Genomic DNA, 19,051 nt, shown 5'->3' with positions numbered 1-19,051 from the left:
AAGGCTTCAAACATGAGATTTTTTCGTTAGTTCTAAGTATTTAATATGTTCAATTTCAGTTTGTCGTTCATCATTTACGTGAGCATCTATTTTATGTCATTTTTTTCTAGATTAAAAATGGAGAATGTTGCATTTTTTTTCATGAAGTGTAAGTAAGTTTGTGTTTGTCTATTTAGTCAATATAATCAGGTCCTCGTTTATGTCATTGTTTTATTAAACATTTGTTTTATTTTTATAGAAAAGTCCAATGTCGTCGACAAACATAATAAATTTACCTTTAAAATTGTACTAAAGTCATTAATAAATCAAATATATAATAGTGAACACAAAAAAGATCCTCTATTTACATATGTATACTGCTTCCGGTTTGCCAAGTACGATTTTAGTGGTTTATAGTCTTGAAATTTTACTCTAATATCATTTCATTTTTTTCATCATGGTCTCAACATGTACTGTATTGAAAGTTTTTTTCAAATCTAAAATCGTTCCTGTGATTAGAATCCCAGTATTTATGTTTGTTTTAATGTAATTTATTAAATTTACTAAGGTGGTTCCGGTTCCTTTTTTTCCTGAAAGCCGTATTGATTGAGAGAGATATTGATATTTATTCAAAATATTTTATTTTTTTTATTTACACGCCCTATGGGCTTTTATATTTACTAGAAATACATTTAAGTACAGCAGTGAAATATAAGTATGTACGTTTAGTGAAAATAAAAAATAGCATAAGAAAAACTAAAAGATACAATAATAAGTAAAAATAAGGAAATGTACCAACTTGGTATATGGGCGTATAGAAAAATATTTCATAAATTTACATATAAAAACATACACACATACATATATGTGTGTGTGTATGTTTGCATATGCTTACATACACAGACACATATACATACATGCATTATGCGTTAAGCATTGTCATGCATTTTGTGCGAAATAAAACCCAAGTATATTAATTATGACTGCTTTTTTTAAACGAACAAAAAACTAAATGTATCAAATCCATCTGTCGCAAAAGTCAACAGATTGAAGAGTTGAGGAAATGTGGATGTTTAAACAAAGGCAGAATCGTGAATGTTATACAGTGTGTAAAATGGACACTTGAACCAGCCAATGACAGGTCATAAGCCCTGTAAATAGACTAGACTGCCATATTCTCTTCTCAAAGACGCCTTGGCGCAGTTGGTTAGACGGTTAACTGTGAAACTGACTTTTCGGGTTCGATTCCCGCTTGCCCCGATTGCCAGAAAAAAATTCAAGAGAGATTTTTTTTTTCTAATTGGTTTGGGTGTTGTGGTATATTTTTCATAACCTCCTTCCATATCCCCTCTTTTCCACCTACTAACAACCCTGTAAATAGAGGCTTAGCGGGTTAATCCTTTTTTTTTAAAGATTTTCTTCTCTGTTGCAATACACATTACGAATGTTTAATGAAGCCAATGGTCTAAATATTTTAAAAACATGCTTAAAAATAAAGTCATCTAAAATTCCATTTAAAAATGTTTTTGATAATTTTATAAAATAAGTCTTTTTGACAGTGTGGATTTTACGTCGACATTATTTTTCAAATTATTAAATTTGTACCAATTTTCATCATCACGTCAGTCATAATTTCACCTGCCCCATATCAATTATACCTCCTCCACTCTCTACACCTGACGAGAGGGTGATAAATGACAAAGGTTTTATTTCACACCCTCTCATATTCCATTATTTTCTATTATCCAGACCCCTGTGACATGTCCCTGATTTTTTAATGCTGGACTAAAATCAATACAAGCAGGTTTTATAATTTTCAAAGCTGAAAACGTAAAATGTGGCTCAAAATATTTTTCACTTACTTTTTTTAACCGTCTGCCTTCATTTAATTGACTAATATTCCAAAATAATCCAATGCCTATAAATGTGGCGGCATTGGAAATGATAATAACGTTTTTTAAATGCATATGTTTTTATAATCCGGGCCTAAATGGTCTATGGTCCCCCAAGTTGTATATTATTAATTTCAATAACTTTGTTATCAAATATATTTGTTTCATAACGTTTGGAACGTACCTGAATTGTTGAAATATTCTTTTGCCATTTTATTTAATGTATTTACATTTTCACCTTAACATTTATCTTCGTTTTTCCACCGTGAAAACAGCAAGCATAATAATTCATTTGCTCTACAGTTAAGTCATCTTTGGTGCGTTAGTCAGTTCACATGAAATTATCCTTGTTAATTGATTGCTTATTTTTAAAAATAACCACAAAAGTCCGGATTTTACTCTTTACATTTTACATGCATTCCCGTCTCACCTTCCCGCTGTTCCTCCCTATAAACAGGTTGTTTGACTAGATTCAGCAACGCAATTCATATAGTATCTTTTGGCAATAGTTTATCATGAAAAATGTATAAATTCCAAAGAAAACACGAAATGTTATAAAATAATTTAATAAACCCTAACCTGAAAATTATAGTTCCATATTTTTATTCATGTTTTCAGTCGTATTTATAGCATTTAAGTGAGGGGTATTACCGGTACCCCCTCCGAAACTCACAGATTTTTTTCACACTCAGCCCCGGCAAGGTTGTGAGATGGAAACATTATTTATTATTTTACTTATGTTTTTTAAAAACTGTTCTAATTCATTTAACTCAAATATTTTCCTCGACAAATTGCTGATGATATTGTTTTTATTATTTAATTGTTTTATTAAAATCATTGATAAAAAATACTTTGTGTCTTCGTAATATTTTTTCTCCTGATTTTTCTTTTCTCTCTTGGTTTTAAATAAGGTATTTTAACTTTGTTTTTTTTCACTTGGTTTTTTTTTCTATAAAATTATCTATGTATACTTGTTCGAGAAAATCCCATCACCTAATCCAAGTCACCCATGCACACACCAAAAACACAAAAACATTGTTTACACTGAAGACACTATTATTAAAATTATGTTAATTAGAACAAAAAAAAGTTAATGGATTTTTATTAAATTAAATATTCGCTTCTCTCAATATTTATATGACTTGACACTTGTCTACTTTCAATGGCATGAAAAATATCTGCCTTGGTAAATCCATTATTATATTGCTCGCATATTCTAGGCATTTTTACCCATTACGGTATTTTTTTCTTAATAAAGAACCTTAAAATATATTTATTTTAAACAGAAATGTTAATCATGTGAACTGCTGTCAGACATTATTATTTGTATAATAATAGACATCTATTCTTTATATCCTATACGCTACATTTATAACCAATAAAACTTTTTTTTTTTTACTTCTCGTATGGAAAATTATGTGAACATATAGTGTATAAAAGGTTTTTTAAAATCCTATTAACCAAACTCTTGATAACTTTTATAGTTAACAGTATTAAAAAAACTTCAGCTACGCTTGGTGTAATTTTCAATTAAATTATATTTATTTTGTATTAAGGTTGAACAATTAATGAATTTCGCATTATCTTGAAGGTTAAATTAATTATTCTAGATTAAGGTTTTGCTTTCATATATTTGTATGATGTTGACTTAGGGTAAATTTACGCTATCCCATAGAATAATAATTAACTTAACCTTTTCGACGTGGTACATTACAAAACAAAAATTGTGTAAACGTTTTTCTCTATTTCGAATTTAATGTCTTGGTAAATAATTTAGTTGAACAAACAGTATTATACTATTCCTAAACAAAATAATAACAGTATTCAAAAAATTTAATAGATACCTAGAGTAATTTCTAGAATTGCCTGTTTGTTTTTTGTTTGTATTTTCCTTCTTTTAATTATATAATCGTATTGACAATTCATTTTAATAACGTTTTCATTTTGTTATTAATATTGTTTTATAATTAACATAACATTTTTTTATTTATTCATATTTTTTTCCATTACAAACTATGATTGATAATAAAAATAATGCCACCTCACTAGGGTAACCCGTGCTGAGGATACATAACAATATACTTATTTGAAATATTTTTACATTTAAGAATAAACGAAGAAGACTTTATAAACAGAGATAATTAACAAAATGTTCAGACAGTTTAAGGCACTAGGTATTTATGTTTAAAATTAATTTATGTACATCTTTATTATTTATATTACAAAACGCACAATGAAAGAACAAAAACCTTATAAACTATACACTTGTTGAGCAGTTAAGTTTTTCGGGCAAAGCCTTCGGGCTTCTGCGATATTATTTAGTGGAGTAGACTGTATTAATTTTAAATTAATTTTTGTTTTTTTTTAAAGTTTTATTCATTTTAACAAATAAGTAACATACATTATTGTATTTTTGTTCCCGCAAAGCCGAAGCTTGTCTGCGGGTTACATTACTTTTTTTTTAAATTTATAAGTAAGTACATAGTTTAGTAATAATTGAAGAATAAAATATATTTATACGCTTAAGTTTCACTTGCTGTTTAATAATTTTTTGACTATTTTTTTTATGAAATCAGGTATTTTTCTTTACGTTAGTATCTTCGATATGTGGTATGCAGTGTCAATTGGTCACAACCCCAACAAATAAAATGGATTAGGAATGGATGCCACTAACTTTATCTTTGTTTTCGATGGAATTGATGTGGTCCAAATGGTCTTTTGCGAGTGGCACTAACACTAGGGCAATTTTTCGATCTGGAGCTTAATACTGGTGGTTGGCGAAAACAGAGCTCATGATGCGGCACACGCTCAACAAAATAAACGCGTGATTTACGACACAAGGTCTTAATATGTAGGTTGATCAAAGAATACATAAGGTGTGGGTCCAAAGGACGTAGAAGTTGTGACAGTACTTGACCAATGCATAGCCACATAATTCGCAACCATGTTATTTGTTTGGAATGTATCAACAATGGATCGGTCAACTGAAAACTGTTTGATATTATTTTTTAATTAACTTATATTACCTTTATTTATTTTCAAAAAATGCTGAAAACTTTGATAGCGAAAACAAAATACTGCACTTTAGAATCTTTGAATTTTGCATTTGACCATATGCTTTTTTAAATTCATTCTTTTTTCAACTTATATTTCGGCGTCAAAGGATTAACAGTCACTATATCACGTAGGCCAAGATTACTCTTCTTGAAAGGGGTAGGGGCCCTTATATTGAACAAAAGGCGCAGTGTAATAGTGACAACGGTTATCAGGGCATCATATCTCTAGAAGGGTTAACCCGTATGATCCAGGAGTAATGTATACTAGCCAGCATCATCAAGGTAACATAATGATTTCAATACCGAATACTTTAAATTTTTGCTTAAAATTTTTTTACTATACAAAATATATAAAACAATTTATAGTAAGTGTGTAAATAATAGTCAGCCTCGTGGTGTAGCGGTCAGCGTGTTTGCCTACCACGAAAGAGGTCTCGGGATTGAATTCCGACATGATTAACATGAAATATTCATTAAAAATTATTGTTTGCCAGAACAATTTTTCATAGTCCTTGGACTGGCACCTGATGCCTAAGACTGATAGTCTTACCTTCATATAACAAAAAATCATCAATATATATTACGATTGGTGTACCAATACAGTGTTTTTTACACCATTTGGTGCGGTAAGGGAATGTTAATTTTTATTTGTTATTTTATTTTATAAGGTAATTTTATATAGATACATAATAGAAAACATACATTTTGAAATTATTTATCGATATATTTTCACATGCGTATATATCTTCAGGTTTTAAAGAATTACACAAAATAGATCAAATCTATTTATTTGTTTATTTTATTTATTATCATATTGTAAACATAACATTATAAATATATATACCAAGTTGCTTTGCCTATCTAACTAAAATTATTTACCCCGTTCTAAGCCAGTAAAAAAATCAATACGTAGAATAAATAAATAAAGGAAGTAGACATAATGAAAAACAAATTAAAAAACATATTAAAAAAGCGGAATAAACGTAGTAAAAACAAAATACATAGTAAAAACCATAGTAAAAGATATGGTTAAAAACATATTTATAAACCCAGTAAAATACGCAGTAATGACAAAATTCATAGCTTGTAAGAAACATAGTAAAGAAATTTTAAAAAAACAAACTTGGATGGCAAACGACATAGTAAAATACGCAGTTTAAGGGAAAAGCATAGTAAAAGATGTAATAAAAAAATGCATATATCTAATATATATAAAATTAAAAAAAAGTATTTAAAAAAAAAACAGAGTAAAAATAGAATAAAAGGGAATAAATCAAAAATTCAGTCAATACAATCAATAAAAAACTAAATATATTTATTTACAGTTCAAAAAAGAGCAAGCCATTTAACAACCACTATCAACTCTTAAGAATCTTACCAATTTCACTGAGGAAAATAGTCAGAAACTTCCGGCTCTAACAACATTTTTTTAATGTTATTATTACATGAAATTACATTTTGTAGTTTTTTTTTTCTTTTCTTTATATATATATATTCCTCTGTACGTGTGATGTCCCCGTACTTCTCCTAAACGGCTTAACCGATTTACGTGTGGTTTTCAGAGAAATGTAGATCTTTGCACAGTGCGTGTTCGTAGATATATATAATCATCGATCTACCAGGGTTACATTCGAGGAGAATGCACTGGCAAAAAAATGGAAAGATGTTTTATTTGTGTATGAAAAAACTTTGTTTTTGAATGTTTACAAACCGCATTTGTTTTTTGTGGATCTCAATGAGAATTTTTCCTTAAATTCCTTATAATTTTTACCCATTTATTTCTTTTTATTAGATTTTTGGTAACACTAAAATAATATCAAATTCAATACATTTTAAAAAATGGTATTCCTACATAAGTACACCACTTTGTTGGTGAGACGACCGGAGTTTGACGTTTGCAAAAAGAAAGCCATATTTGAAAAAATATTTATTTTATGTTTTAGAATTTAACCATAAACCAGTACCGACTTAAATTCAATATTTTTTTAATATCAACAACTTTTTGGTTTTGGAATTTAATCACAAACAAGTACTTATATGAAAAGTATTTTTCCAAGATGATAGCAGGCAAGCCAACGTTTGGGCAGGACAACGTCTGTCGGGTCTGCTAGTACAGTATAAAATACGATGAAAAATTTTATAATAAAATTTTTCAAAACTTGTACTTATTAATTAAGATTTATTCCTAAGAGATTACTCGCAAAAATTGGGAGAGTATCGTAAAAAACGTCAAGTTTTTTATTTCGGCTGTGTATTTGTAATTATATTCCCGACACATGCAGGCCGTGGATAGCGTAAATACTTATTCTTTATTCTAGTCCAATTGGGCTGGTAGTTCAATACATAGCCAACTTTATAATCATTACAAAGTAATTATAAGAAAAAATATATAGAAACATCATTACAAAAGTTATACAAAAATTATAATCATAAAACAAACTCATCACACAAAAATGTTGAGATGTAATCTAATTAAATCACTAAGCAAGACATACATACAATTTTAATAAAATAAAAAGAGACAAGGATTATCAAGCAATCATTTCCTCACCTCATACAGTGACTCGAGGAATTTTTTTTTATACTGTATGTCAAAAAATAAAATGCCTCTGAAAAATTACATTTCTGATATCAGCTCTATTTTAAATGTTTAAATGGACATACAATATAACATCCTGGGGTCGATATTAGGTCATGTATCTTATTCATAGTCTATTAACCTCCCTTTAGGAAGATCATTTGGTTCAGTTAGACAATAGCAATGAAGATTAACCTTACAGAGTATCATACACCAGTATAGAATGAGATCAAGATACTCTTAGACGAACCAAGAATGGACACATGCATAATACCTAAATACATTCATAATCTGTATAATAATAATATTATCAGCTAAGTTTATCGCCTTCGGATTATCTTTGACCAGAATTATCCATTCGTGAATAACATAAGCTCATAACTATAAATCATCATAATAGAATTATTAACTTCTTTCAACAATATTTTGAGTTTGTCTAAATTTTTGTAGACAAGGACTGGATTCAACTCCCTAGGGAGCTGTTAACATTAAAATATTACAACAGAGATGAAGAACATTTTAGATAAAGTAATATAGAAGTCTAAGCATCTACAGGGCTTATGACCTGTCATTGGCTGGTTTAGGTGGCCACTTTACGTACTGCGTAACATTCACCATTCAGCCTATATTTTAACATGTGGATGCCTGGACTTCCATTTTATCTTCTCTAAAATTTTCTTTATCTCTGTTGTAATACGTTAATGTTAATAGCTCCCCAAGGAGTTGAATCCAGTACTTGTCTACAAAAATTTGGACAAACTTTAAACATTGTTGATAAATCCATCTAGTCCATGAAGAAGTATAAAAATTGAAAAAATCACATTTTCAGGAGTTGCCTAGTTTGTTTGTAGGTAAAATAATTCAATTAGATGAATCTCACCCGCATAAATAAAGGTTTCAGCTTTTTGACTTAACAAACATCAACAGATGATAGAAATTATGAAGAATGGTGAATGTTACACAGTGTGTAGAGTGGCCACTTAAACCAGCCAATGACAGTTCATAAGCCCTGTGGATGCCTGGACTTCTATATTACCTTATCTAAAATATTCGTCATCGCTGTTGTAATATGTTATAATTAACTCGTTTGTTTAATATAATTCATACAATATTTTGAGTTTGTTTAAATATTTGTAGACAAAAGACAGAATTTTATCCCTTATGGAGTTATTGAGATCAACAAATTACATCAGAGAGAGAGAGAGACCATTTTAGAGAAGAAAATATGGAAGTCTTGGCTTTCACTGGGCTATTGACATGTCACTGGCTGGTTACAGTGGCCTCATTATGCACTATGGAACATTCACCATATTGCCTATGTTTGAACATCCATATATATTTCATTCTTGCATTTGTTGATTTAATGTAAATTAAGGAGAAGAAACTTTTATCGTTGTAAAGTGATTTATTTGTTTCTTCTTGAACCAGTTCGATTAAATATACTATTTTGAATGTGTTTAAATGTTTGTAAACACAAGACTGGATTTTACTCTCTAGGGAGTTATTACGATTAAGAAATCACAACAGCGACGGAGAGCATTGTGGTGATGGAAATATGGAAGTCTAGGCATTTATTTGTCACTTTATACACTATGTAACATTCACCATTCAGCTTATGTTTGAACATTGGTGTTCAAAAATTGTACAACGTTTTGTATACTTTTTATAAAATGTTTAAGTATATTTAGTTCACGATATTTATTATTTTACTAAAAATGCCACTGATTTAATTTATTTATCAACAATGCTTTGAGTTTGTCCAAATATTTGTCGACAGGCCAGATTTCCTTCCTAGTGAGTTATTTTGATCTAAATTTATTGCAACAGAGAGAAAATAGTTTTGAGAAGGGAATATGGAAGTCTTGGGATTTACAGAGCTTATGACCTGTCCCTGAGTCCTTCTTTTCCCAAAAATGTTTTCCCTCCGTTGCAATAAATTGAGATCTAATTTATTCATAACCAATAGATTCCGTTTGCTACTTACATTTCTTGGTAAAACTGCATTTTGATTATAACAAGAAAAATGCCTTATTTTTTATTTTTGAAAAACTTTCTTACTAAAAACTATTCACCAGTGGCCGGATATCGCCGTGACTGAAATCTTAAGACGAATCAGTCGCGTCAAACTCACGATGTCGATCACGCGTTTGGTTCTCGACAAAGTCAACGTAAATAATTATCATTTCTATCGTTAGAAACGCCCCTTGAATGTTCAAACTTAAATTACTATTGAAATGATAATATTCGAATATTAAAATTTGTCTTTTCTTCTTCTTTTTTCTTTTTCACTTTTACCGCTTACCGTTTTAGTAAAACCCCAACCCCATTCACAGTGATTTCACATTTTGTCAGAAGTGTACTTTCATTTTTTTCAAAAACCATCACATTCGATTTATCGACATTCATCAGCAAATTGCTTCGCTTGCATACATTGTAGACGTTTGTTACCAAGAGTTCCAGTTCTTCTTTGTAGTAAGCAAGAAGCACGACAGCATACAAAAGAAAATTGATATTTAAATCACCCATTTTCACTCCTATTCTTAAGCCTTAGAATTCTTTCATACAGTTATAGATATATATGTTGAACAGCCATGGTGACATCATCCCTGCTTGACTCCTTTATGAATGTCAAACCACGATGTGTAAGATCCGTTTACCCTAACACATGCTGTGCTGTCTTTATAAAGAGAAGCAATAGCCCGTGTCAGATTTCCGCTCACTCTATACTCCGATAACACCTTTCATAATTGTTCTCTGTCAACTCTATAAAACGCTTTTTGCAGATCGACAAATGTGCAGATAAGTTTTGATTTTTAGCTAGATTTTTTGTCATATTTTGGAAAGCAAATATTTAATTAATACATCCTCTTCCATTCATAAAACCGCTTTAAATATAATTAACCAGGGACCATTTTACAATAAACCACCAAACAAAATATTCAGATAACTTCAAAAAAGATGTTAAAAATATTATTTTGTGCAACAGACTATGAATTTAAATAATGAAAATTATTTTCAGTAAATTCTTAAATATTATAATAATGTCATCTCATGCCTATATAATACGCTCATTTTATATATTTATTTTCTTAAATTTTACGGTTTAGGTGGGTAAAAAGCAATTGCCTTAAATGAAATTAAAGCCTATAAATAATTCATCAAAAAAAACATGTGATCAAAACACAAATTCTGTGTCCTATCCACTACTTTTTGCGAATAGGAAAATGATGAGAAAAAATAAAAAATAAATAAAATAAAATAAAATAAGTAAGTATTGTTATATGACGACAGAATATAAAGAGCAAATATTCGAAAGTTAATAGTATTTCTCTTTTTATATTATACTTCCCATTCAATTGAGCCTTCTAGCAAACCAACCCTTAGTATGGTTATTATTTTTTATTGGTTATTATTTTCTTGTAGTTAAGGGAATAGTTTTTACGTGATTTTTATCGCTCGTTTTATAGATCGCGATTAAAGTCAATGTTTTTAGGTTTACGCTGTTTTACAGATTTGATTTTTGATGGGATGGTTAATTCGGGATAAGTTATATGTTGAACAGTTATAATAAAATGAAATGCGTACACGAACTGAATCAGGATGTTTTGGGAATTTTAGTTACTATAAATACTTTTTAATAAAAGATAAAATAAATCCAAAACATATATTTTTTATTTTCACAATTTTTGGGTTTTAATTTCGAATTGAGGAATGATGAAACCGAAATGGAAAACCTTTTTGAGAAAGAGAAACACAAAGGTGTAGGCATTTTCAAAATTTATACAAAATTTTCTTGTGACATATTTCATTGGTCACTTAAAAATAATTATGGATAACTTATATAGCGCCATTTTCGTAATATAATACCTCAAAGGCGCTTTTCAAAGTGATTATATAAAGATATAAATGTTAAGAATTTATTCAAATTATTTAGAGAAAAAGTGGATTTAAAGTTTCTTTCGAATCATCACTTCACTCTCACAGTTTCGGACTTCTGCTGGGAGAGCATTCCATGCCGTAGGGTCTGCGAACGCAAATGCGCGTTCGCCAAATTTAGTGCGCTGTTTTTACACTTAACTTGTGTAATTTGTCAGCATGCGTCGCACTCTGAGTATGACTTCAAATTGGTTCGTGAACAACACCAGGCTTACTAGTACATATGTAAGGGCTAGCTGTTTCTAAATATTTTTAGTAATATGAGTTTAGCAAAAGGACACTGCAATACAGTATTCCTAAAATATGTAACATTTTACCAAACAATATTAAGAATTGTGAATTAAAAACAGCAGTGAGATGTGAGTGCTTAGTTATAGCTAGTGGAAAAAAGTTTTTTTTATTTTGATGAAAGTCTGAATTTTTAGTAATATGTAAAATAAAATATAAAAAATGGTACAATACATAATGCTTTCAAACAAACTTTTTGTAACTGTAGGTAAAGTATGAAACATAAAAACAATATACAGGATGGTCTGAGAAGTGACGTCCAAAGGCAAAATGTAGGTGTCCCATTTGATGGTATCAGAATCACCATCACGTATGTTCCGCAATTTTACGCAGTTTTCGAGTTATGGTTTTTAGAGGGATTTGTGAATATTTTCGACCTTATCCGACAATTTTTTTTTTTTTTTTAATTTGTGAAAGGTTTTTTCAGCATTTTTTTTTGCAACTTATTATTTTTGAACTATACTTTTACGCATCAAATAATCAGCTTCGTCAAGTAATTGTCAACTACAAAAGTATTGACCTAAAATAAAGAATGTACGTATATCACGGGACTTCGGATCATATTGGTCTTGCTCTGCTTAATGTTTTTTATTAATCTATAGATATATTTTACATGCCCCTTAATTAATTTCAAAATAAATTAAGACTCATTATTTCTGGCTGTGATACGATCACACTTACCATTTAATGATGCTAACACTTACACACACCTAAACACTTACTCCCGCACTAATACACATCTACACTTACTCTCATACAAATACACATAAACACATCCTTTTGTTGTAACACAATTTAATAATATGTATATTTTTTTTAAGAAACTTCGCTGGTCTGTCTTTAAACCGTATTTAAAAAAAATGTTAGTAAATCATTGTCGACTGTTTGTTCCTTTAAAATAAATAGAATAGAAGATTTGTGATTCGCTCATGACACTCTTGTCAAAATATGTTTCCAAAAAGTTAGGGTATATCAATATTGTTTTATAAAACGGGATCAATTTCCGTTAAAAACGCGGCCTCCGTGGTGAAGTGGTTAAGAGACTTGACTAACACACGGAAGTTTCTGGGTTTCATTCCCGGTGAGAACACAAAAATTAAATGTGACTTTTCTTAATTTTGAGTGTAATAAGCTGTGACTTACCACTGTAATTGGGCTTCAAGGCTTGTTGTGGTGCAAAGAAAAAATAAATAAATAAAAACCTCATTTTTGGTGGTAAAGAAAACATGTTGATCAATAAAAATTATGTACATAGCACATTGTATCATACATAATACGCTTAAACTATTTTGACAAATATTATATCGCTTTGCGTATTATACCAATGTATTCAAATAAAAAGAGAAAACGGCTGTTTAAAGTTTTGTTGGGTCAGTAAATAACAAAAACTAAATTTGATGACGGCAAATATAACGGCGGGATAAGTTAAGCGGAGAACGAAACTTGTAAAGTTAAGTTATAAAATGGCACAGTTCGTCAACGTGTTTCTTTACTACTAACTTACGTGTAACTTTTTTGATTAAAAAGGCACAAAGTTTTATATTGACTTATCCTTTACTAATGGCACCTAGCGGTACATTTTTGTCAATGCATCAAAATTTATTAGCTTTTTATTTCTTCTGCATCTTAAATCCTATTTTGAAATAGCATTTGAGTGACTAGAAGTAATGTCCTAACTTCTGTATCCATTGCTGTTAAGAAATTATTCTAAACCTTTCCAAGCCTGAAAGTGAAAAAAATCCGTGAGTGCCAGAGGGAGGTACAAGGAATACCCCAGCTAAAATGCTAGAAATACGACTTTTAAAAAAAGTACAATATAATTGTCATAGTAGTGTTAACAAAACTGTTTCTTAATATTTCGAGTTTTCTGCAAAATTCGTACATTTTTTCATAAAATACTGTTGCGAGAGGATGCTACGAGTATATGGTATCGCGCTGCTCTCGCTGATATACGTTGAACAACACTGATCGAAAATCTTGCTGCGCGTACTACAAAATTTAAAGCACGAAATCCAATTATTCGTGCTTATGACTGGAAATTTTCCCCCAAATAGCAAAAAGTACAAGTGCTAACTGACCAAATATGCCGAAGCTTTACTTTTTGCACCGTAAGAAAGCAAAGACAAGTTTAAATTATGTATTATTGAAAGAATTTGTAAATTTAAAAAAATATATACTTTTAATAAAATAAGATAAGGTTTTTTTAATTTTGAAATTTTATAATTAAAAAAATAAATTCAAAATGAAGATTATTAAAAAAATATATTTAAAAAAAATTCTACCCGGGACCTTTGATACCACTCTTAGGCCCGGAAGGGTTAATGGAGTATCTTAGGAGATTAACATGAATTAGTACCTACATGTTTATTTGAATGTTGATATACCTTAACATCGGCCTCGCGGTGCAGTGGTCAGTGCGTTTGCTTACCATACAAGAGGTCTCAGATTCGATTCCCGACATGGTTGACATGAAATATTTATTTAAAAAGGTGTTTTTACACCAGAATATTTCATAGTCGCTGCACTGGTAACTAAAGCGTAAGACTGATCATCTAACCTTCATGTAACAAAAAATGATCAAGATACACTGCGATTGGTGTACTAATGCATTGCCCTATGCACCATTGGGTGCAGAAAGGGAGTTTTATATATATATTATACCTTAACACAATATTACATTTGTTATATTTAGAATACATACTCCACTTTTGAAATAATTTGCATATTTCTTCGGACATACTCAAAATATTAAAAAAATAAACCAGTCCTGGTCCGAGCGGATGAAGAAAACAATTTTATTATGAAAAAGAACCCAAATTCTAGACGAGCGTTTTTGACTCGATCTCTACTGTAACGTAAAAACCCTAAAAAGGAAGTCGAGTAGACTTAAATTCGCCTCGTAGAAAAACGTTTGGCGCATTCTCCTACCACAATTTATTTTTTTATTTATTTCGAAAACAAACAGATGTACAGGTTAAATTTATATATTTTTAAAAACTAAATAAAATGTTTACATAGTAGTGCCTGCCATCAAGTTATATGTATTCACTAAATAATACTGTAATAAAACGACAACGGCTTAAAGTTTAAACGACATCAATAATAAATATACTATATATCAAAATAAGATAAATATGGACAAAACAAGGAGATAGTGGGAAGAAAAAGAAGGAAATTGATAAGGAGTGGTAAAGGATAATTGAAGAAAAGTAAGAGTGGAAAATTGCATTTAATTTAATGATTAGGTGTTTAGGTTCCGGGTTCGATTCTTGGGAGAGTAGATATGACATTTTGATTTTAAAGGTGGTTTAACACCAAAATATTTCATTCGTCTTGCACCTGAACCGTAAGGCTGATAGATTTACTTTATATAACTGATGATCAACATACTTTGTTTATCTTTACAACAGACCAAGAGACCCAATTACAGTGGTGAATTACAGCACAGAACACCCAGACTTGAGAAAAAATCACATTGAATTTTTGTGTTCTCATCGGGAATCATACTCGTAACCTTCCATGCGTGAGTCAAGCGCCTTAAGTACAACGCCGCGGAGACCGCAACTTGTGCCGTGAAACTACTAATGCCCTATGCACTTCAAAGTGCGGATTTATTCACCAAACGGTTTAAAAATATTTTTAACACTCCCGTGTGTGTGATTCGATGCGCGCGCAGCTCGCCGCAAATGGCGGGAGATTTTGCGGTAAAGTTCGCGCGCTAATGGAGAACGCGGGAAAAACTTTTCGCGTTACGCACACTAAACTTGTTCGCTCGCGGCTAAAGGGCCGTCAAATTGAAATAGCATATTCGAAATGGCGGCAAGGCGCGGATTAAGCGAGGTATGTTGGAAAATAAATGTTCTCAGCGGGAAAGCTTAAAAAGAGAACTTATCCTCAAAGGGGTCCTTTTTATTTGGGTTCCTGCAGTAGAGTGACGATTTTGAAGATTTATGACTTTAACAGGATTTTATTCAACGTCATTTCAAAAGTTTATTCTGTTGGTCAAAAAACAAAAATATTTAAAAAACGTTTTTGAAAAAAAAATGGTTTTTGGAAACTTTAAAATAATATATCAATTCAAATTCCTTGTGTATTCTCGACCATTTAGAAACATAACAAGTTATTCTGGGATATTATGCCGTATGTTGTTTGCATTCTTCTTCGATATTTTACGGCGTGTATCATTAGAATTGATGTAAAGAAAAAAGCGCAAACACAAACGGCATGATAACCCATGAAAACTCCCTGAGCAAAATACCTATATTTGTTTCAGTGTAAACAACCTTTAAAAAAATATTTCACATCAACCATACCAGGAATCGAACCCAGGACCTCAAGCATGGTTGGCAAACGTGTCAATCAATACTGAGAGGTGGATTTATCTTAACTTAATTTCCTTTTGAGTTTTTTTTAATGACCGGCAGCGTGGCTATTATGGGATTGCACAATATTGCAGTAACACCGTTGAAGTACTGAAAGTTTATATTATAATTTAATACTTAAGCAAAACTTAAGCCAAGACGATGTTTGTTTTAATTGTTTCTTAAAAAATGTTATGAGGCAAGGTTAGAGATTTTCAGATTTAAAGTAATTTTTCGGGAGTTTCTTGAAGGTATAACTTCCTGGGGGTTATCAAACGAAACTAATTTTAATTTTATTCAAATTTTGACAAATTCTACAATTAAATTGCTTCTACATAAATATGTATACCGCCAGACACAATATTTTAATATCATTAATGTGAAAATTTGTGAATAAATTATCAGTTAGGGCTCTACTTTTGTACAACTTAATTTGTCAGCATGCGTTGCACTCCGAGTATAAACACAAATTGGTACATGATTATAACACCAGGTATACTAGTATGGAATGGGTAGCTGTATTGGATATTGATACCTAGATATTGTTATAAATACGGCAAAAAGACACGGCAGTTCAGGATACCTAAAGTATTTAACATATAACCAAGCAATATAAAGAATAGTAATTTTAATACAGAAGTGAGACGTAAGTTCAAATTATGGCTAATGGAAAGATTTTTTTGTATTAAACATAGTTTTTAATTCTTTATAAGACAATTAAAATGTTTAAAATATTCAATAGTTTGTAATGTTTTTCAAATGAAATTTTGATGAATGTTGGTTAAGTATGAAAAATCGAAGGATATGATTTCGGCAAGACGTTAATTTTAAGACTATTTATTGTGTTAGTATTTTAAAAGAAAAAAAGCTGGTCATAGATTTTTATATAATACTGTACATTAATGTAAAAAAAAACACTTTTTCAATGTAGATATGTGTGTGTAATATTTTTCTTGTTTGCTTTTAATTTATTTTTAATTTTTCCATAGTGACCTCTGTAAAAAATGATATTCTGCAATCAGAAGTCACGTTTTATAGTCATCACACATACGTATTTTCCTAACAAAAGCGAGTTTTCATGCAAATTCTCTGTTTAGTCACAACCAATAAAAACGAATAAACTAACTTGACATCCGGAAAACGTCGCGTGACCCCATTGGCTTACTAATGCTCAATTTCACCCATATTTAAAAACCAAAGTACTCTCCTGACGGTAAAATGTACAAATATAAAATTTATTTTTAAACTCATAAGGTACCGGATTCGATTCTTTAAAAAAAGTCCACATAAACTATTTATTTATACGTTGGATTTACACTGCAATATTCTAATGTCCATGAACTGGCATCTAAACCGCAAGACTGAAATCCTTAAATTCATTTAACAGATAATTAAAATACGCTGCATTTACTGCAGCATCTTAGACACAATAGATAATGATAATGATTTATGATTAGCACTGACTTTAATTGCAATTGAATCAAACTTCATCATCAATCACCCGAACAAACTTTATGTCAGTTCATTAAATTTTTAGTTGAATAATTAATACTGTAGTCTGGAAAATGTAAGGAAATAATACGATTGTGCCATTATTTTAAAAAACATTTGCTTTCTTATTATCTATCCAAACATTTAATTTTGAGGGCTGTTTGCAACGAGTTGCCGCACTGTTAGTAAATTAAAATCAAGTTGGGGTAGATTGGAGTTCGAACCACGGACCTTTGATCCATGAGACACTAGTCACAGGACCATAACCCGATTGATCATAAAGCCCGTTTTATATTGGTCAGTAAATGGTACAAGATCTTGTGCAGAATTTGGTCAAATAAATATTGTGTTTAAAAATACACGAATTAAAATCTATGTTTCGTCACCTTTTATAACACGTTTCAGTGATTCTGTATCGTCGTTAACCTTATTTACTGACACCAGGAGCTCAATCACAGATGGCTATCGACATGCTAAAAAACGTGCTAAGTATTTGAGCGATCACCACGAACAATCATGAACACGCTGAAGTTAAAGCGGTCGCGTTGCAAAACGAAATTCAACTTCGGTCAGTTCAAGAGGATTGGTTGAATCTCGCACAGGAACTTATCTATGGCGTTTTGCAACGCGACCGCTTTAACTTCAGCGTGTTCGTGATTGTTCGTGGTGATCGCTCAAATACTTAGCACGTTTTTTAGCATGTCGATAGCCATCTGTGATTGAGCTCCTGAGCAACTTCTATTCTCCGCTGTTTTTGTTCTGTCACTCGTTTCTTTAACGTCTTCACGGCCACACGTAAACTCTTGTTTTACTCATAACAGTCTCATCATAAACTTTTGTTAACATTTCACATACTTTGCTACACTTTGTTTCATTATTTACACAAAATATAATACAAATTCCTCGATCCATTTTTTTTAACAAACAAAAATCACCGAGCTCATAAAAACATGTCTAACCTTAGCGGCTGCCACAAACAAATTAAACAATGAATTCAGCTGAAAATTTTAGCATACTTCAGGAGCATGTTTTCCAACAAAATAAAAAAATTGATAACCTGACTCTCCGATCCCGCGAAATTTAAAAATTCGTGTTATTTTTTTAACACACCTCGTATATGTGTATGTTTTGTGTCATGTACTAAGAATTTGCACCATGCCGCAGTCAGTTGTTAATTTAAAATCTATGTCACTTCACAGTGCACTTCTATGTGATTTTCTTATATCTAGGTACCACAAGAATTCTAAATGCATCACATTATCTCTATTTATATAGCTGGAATGTTGGTTAATCTTGATCCCCTCTTTACCAATCGAGTTTGATAAATCTTTGGTCTCCCTGAGATTATCGGCTCGAAGAAATACTTTTGCTCCGTTTCTATATGGTGTTTGGCTAAAACCGTTTTTTCGGGGTAGCCGATTATGCATGTAAACATGTGCTCTATTTCTCTTGTTATTTTTCTGACAGTTC

This window comes from Micrasema longulum, unplaced genomic scaffold (genome assembly GCF_059751315.1).
Source record: "Micrasema longulum isolate JH-2025_06_02 unplaced genomic scaffold, ASM5975131v1 h1tg000684l, whole genome shotgun sequence".
Taxonomy (NCBI): Eukaryota; Metazoa; Arthropoda; class Insecta; order Trichoptera; family Brachycentridae; genus Micrasema; species Micrasema longulum.
Note: the sequence above shows the minus strand (reverse complement) of the source record.